This window comes from Oncorhynchus mykiss, chromosome 1 (assembly GCF_057628025.1).
Source record: "Oncorhynchus mykiss isolate SJ-2025 chromosome 1, ASM5762802v1, whole genome shotgun sequence".
Taxonomy (NCBI): Eukaryota; Metazoa; Chordata; class Actinopteri; order Salmoniformes; family Salmonidae; genus Oncorhynchus; species Oncorhynchus mykiss.
Genome location: NC_143022.1, coordinates 42,665,692 through 42,670,589, shown reverse-complemented (window position 1 = coordinate 42,670,589; position 4,898 = coordinate 42,665,692). Strand labels below are relative to the sequence as shown.

At 42.8% G+C, this 4,898-nt stretch overlaps 1 long non-coding RNA gene across 1 annotated transcript; it reads right to left on the bottom strand.

The window, feature by feature from the left end:
• Nucleotides 1-201: 201 nt before the first annotated feature.
• Nucleotides 202-3,525, bottom strand: LOC118964589 (uncharacterized). Its single transcript, XR_016495021.1, has 3 exons — nt 3,385-3,525; nt 2,934-3,014; nt 202-2,618 (listed from the first exon to the last, which is right to left on the bottom strand). It is a non-coding gene; the product is annotated as an uncharacterized LOC118964589 (long non-coding RNA).
• Nucleotides 3,526-4,898: the final 1,373 nt, after the last annotated feature.

Below are 4,898 nucleotides of genomic sequence, written 5' to 3'. Positions count from 1 at the left end.
TAACGGCATTGCACACCTTTTAAGCAAGCTTAAAACATATAACCACTACAATTCACAGGCAGAGTTCTGGATACAAGGGCTGACATGATGTATATAAACATGTGGTAGCTGTGCCTTGTTGCTTTACATTGTTGATATTCAAGTAAGCAGATTTCTGGAACACTGGTAGAAGCTTGGAATAATGTGTACACTTGATCTTCCTTTGCTAAAGCTTTATTTCTGTTTAGATGAAACCGATGGAAATGGCAGAGCTCCATAGATGGCTGTGGCTGCCAAGAAGGTGGTCATTGAAGTAAAGGGCATGCCAGGTGGGATAGAGTTAAAAAAGTCCCCCCACTATGGCATGGCTCAACTATCTACCATTTGAGGCAGGCCGTGACATCAAGTTTACAATTAGTAAGATGCAATGCTCTCTACAATGTTTCAATGCAGAATTGTAATTAATTGGTCATTGAGATGAACAACATTGACATGTACAGTTCAGGCAGAGACTTGACCCATTACTTTAGACAATCAGGACATTCCCTTTGAACAGATACCCATTGTGGCCACTGCTCTCACTAAAGGTCAACAGTGTGCTTTACTACAGTGGGGCAAAAAAGTATTTAGTCAGCCACCAATTGTGCAAGTTCTCCCACTTAAAAAGATCAGAGGCCTTTAATTTTCATCATAGGTACACTGCAACTATGACAGACAAAATGAGAAAAAAAAATCCAGAAAATCACATTGTAGGATTTGTAATGAATTTATTTGCAAATTATGGTGGAGAATAAGTATTTGGTCACCTACAAACAAGCAAGATTTCTGGCTCTCACAGACCTGTAACTTTTTCTTTAAGAGGCTCCTCTGTCCTCCACTCGTTACCTGTATTAATGGCACCTGTTTGAACTTGTTATCAGTATAAAAGACACCTGTCCACAACCTCAAACAGTCACACTCCAAACTCCACTATGGCCAAGACCAAAGAGCTGTCAAAGGACACCAGAAACAAAATTGTAGACCTGCACCAGGCTGGGAAGACTGAATTGGGGCGGCAGGGTAGCCTAGAGCGTTGGACTAGTAACCGGAAGGTTGTGAGTTCAAACCCCCGAGCTGACAAGGTACAAATCTGTCGTTCTGCCCCTGAACAGGCAGTTAACCCACTGTTCCCAGGCCGTCATTGAAAATAAGAATTTGTTCTTAACTGACTTGCCTGGTTAAATAAAGGTAAAATAAAAAAAATAAAACAATTTGCAATAGGTAAGCAGCTTGGTTTGAAGAAATCAACTGTGGGAGCAATTATTAGAAAATGGAAGACATACAAGACCACTGATAATCTCCCTCGATCTGGGGCTCCACGCAAGATCTCACCCCGTGGGGTCAAAATGATCACAAGAACACTGAGCAAAAATCCCAGAACCACACGGGGCGGACCTAGTGAATGACCTGCAGAGAGCTGGGACCAAAGTAACAAAGCCTACCATCAGTAACACACTACGCCACCAGGGACTCAAATCCTGCAGTGCCAGATGTGTCCCGCTGCTTAAGCCAGTACATGTCCAGGCCCATCTGAAGTTTGCTAGAGAGCATTTGGATGATCCAGAAGAAGATTGGGAGAATGTCATATGGTCAGATTAAACCAAAATATAACTTTTTGGTAAAAACTAAACTCGTCGTGTTTGGAGGACAAAGAATGCTGAGTTGCATCCAAAGAACACCATACCTACTGTGAAGCATGGGGGTGGAAACATCATGCTTTGGGGCTGTTTTTCTGCAAAGGGACCAGGACGACTGATCCGTGTAACAGAAAGAATGAATGGGGCCATGTATCGTGAGATTTTGAGTGAAAACCTCTTTCCATTAGCAAGGGCATTGAAGATGAAACGTGGCTGGGTCTTTCAGCATGACAATGATCCCAAACACACCGTCTGGGCAACGAAGGAGTGGCTTCGTAAGAAGCATTTCAAGGTCCTGGAGTGGCCTAGTCAGTCTCCAGATCTCAACCCCATAGAAAATCTTTGGAGGGAGTTGAAAGTCCATGTTGCCCAGCAACAGCCCCAAAACATCACTGCTCTAGAGGAGATCTGCATGGAGGAATTGGCCAAAATACCAGCAACAGTGTGTGAAAACCTTGTGAAGACTTACAGAAAATGTTTGACCTCTGTCATTGCCAACAAAGGGTATATAACAAAGTATTGAGATAAAGTTTTGTTATTGACCAAATACTTATTTTCCACCATAATTTGCAAATAAATTCATTACAAATCCTACAATGTGATTTTCTGGATTTTTTTCTCATTTTGTCTGTCATAGTTGAAGTGTACCTATGATGAAAATTACAGGCCTCTCTCATCTTTTTAAGTGGGAGAACTTGCACAATTGGTGGCTGACTAAATACTTTTTTGCCCCACTGTATATATGGCCTTCCACCACTTGTTATTGTTTTTTATGGGCCAATGTGTCTGCTGATTATTTTAGAATATCTGTTTGCAGCTGGGGGTGGTGCTGGGCCTAGTGCTAGACATGGAGATGGGAGTGGAGCTGGACATGGAGATGGGAGTGGTGCTGGGTCTGGGCCTTTAACTGGAGGTTGGGCTGAGGCTGGAGGTTGGGCGGCACCAGGACCTGTGTCTAATTCCCTGGAGGATGGAAATAACATATGCATGTACACTGAGTAGACAAAACATTAAGAACACCTGCTCCTTCCATGGCATAGACTAACCAGATGAATCCAGGTGAAAGCTATGGTCCCCCTTATTGATGTCACTTGTTAAATGAATGTAGATGAAGGGGAGGAGACCGGTTAAAGAAGGATTTCTAAGCCTTGAGACTGTGGGAAGCATTGGAGTCAACATGAGCCAGCATCCCTGTGGAACACTTTTGACACGTTGTCGAGTCAAATCAAAATCGTATTTGTCACATACGCCGAATACAACAGGTGTAGTAGACCTTACCGTGAAATTGTCACGTTCATCATCGTGAGGAGACCAAGGCGCTGCGTGGTAAGCGTACATCTTTTAATGGAAGAACGAACACTAAACAAAACAAATACAAAAAGAACCGTGAAGCTATATGACTAGTGCAAACAGGCAACTAAACATAGAATAAAAACCCACAAAATACCCAAGGAATATGGCTACCTAAATATAGTCCCCAATCAGAGACAACGATAAACAGATGCCTCGGATTGAGAACCAATCTAGGAAACCATAGACATATAAACCCCTAGACATACCAAAACCCCTAGACATACAAAAACTAAACAAACCCCCCAAAGATGCGGACTCCCGGACGCAAACCTAAACCAATATGGGAGGGTCTGGGTGGGCATCTAACCTAGGGGGCGGCTCTGGTTCTGGACGCCGCCCCCCTTCATTACAATGAGTCCGCTCTTGTGGCACTGACCCGTGGCCCGTCGCTGGAGGTTCCGGGCTGTGGCCCGTCGCTGGAGGTTCCGGGCTGTGGCCCGTCGCTGGAGGTTCCGGACAGTGGCCCGTCGCTGGAGGTTCCGGACTGCCGTGGCGAACTGTAGGCTTGGTGCCGGCACTGGTGGTACCGGGCTGGGGACAAGTGCGAGGAGCAACATTATGTACAAAACAAGTTACGAACAACGCGAAAAAACAAACAAAATGGCAAGGTTGGTTAAGAGCCAATAAGACGGCAGCCCTACCCTCCGGCATCATCTTCAATACTTTATCCAGTATATTGACCAGATACTCTAGTGACCATTCTAAGAATGAAAAGAAATGTCTTAAAAATAGAAGGCAGTCGGGAGGAGGCAAGATCAGGTGGGACCATTCTAGCCAATGAGAGGGCAGATACCCGTGTAAACAACAGGCACAACGGTTTCCCCTAGCTACCACAGCCACAAATCTAAATTATATAAGGCGAGGTTTATGACTTTGTGATAACTAGTGACGACAAGGCTCAACTCATATATCAAGTGTTTTTTTCCCAAAGTTGCCGGGACGTGAGGTGTCCTACTTAAATCAGTACACTTGTAACAACTTAATCATTAATAAACTTCTATTTGATCAAATACGCAACACGTAGCAAATAAGCCATTACATTTTTTGTTAACCAAATTCAACACGCTCTCATTGACCTTCATACAAGAACTGAACTTTTGAAAGCTGATGGGATAGAAGGCAAAGTTGAAGTTGTTGTGCCACTGCTACAAGGGAAGTTCTACATCAAAATGCAGATTGTGACGTCCCAACTTGTACTTGTCCAGCTCCGATTAAAGTTTAGATTTATTTCTGTGTTTGTTTTGTTACTCCACTGGCGTCTATATTCTATCACGTGGCATCATTCATGGAGAAGGAAGTATGTCACTTCCAGATTTCAGTGCGGGAAAATCCCCCTCTGTGCATAGAAGGGTTGGTTGTTTCGCAACAAAACCAATGCGTGCATAACTATGGGGCAAAACATATAGGGTTGGCTTAGATTGTTGACAACGTGTAAGCTATATTTTGTCTTCAAATGTTTATTGAGAACATAAATACATTTGCACATTGAGCACTTGTTGTCTCAAATACATCGTTACAGTTGTTGGTTAGCTAGCTAGTGAATTTCAGCCATATTAGCATTGACATGAAATCATTCAAAACACCACAAAACAAGACATGAGTTGTGTTTGAATACTTATACTAACCATATTATTTGTGACAAACAGTGTATGTAGGATGCTGATTGGTCATAGTGTGGATATAGTTAGTATGCCAAAAGTTCCCGGATGTCATACTACATTCGCCAAAATACAAAGGGTATTCAAGCAGTGGACACTATTTCTGTGCTTTTAAGGCCCATAATGCAATTCTTCAGAAAATCATTTCACAACATTTTCAGATTTGAAGAAAATCTGCTGAGAGCGGATAAAAATTAATTGCTTTAACTAATTATGACAAATGTTAAGAAAA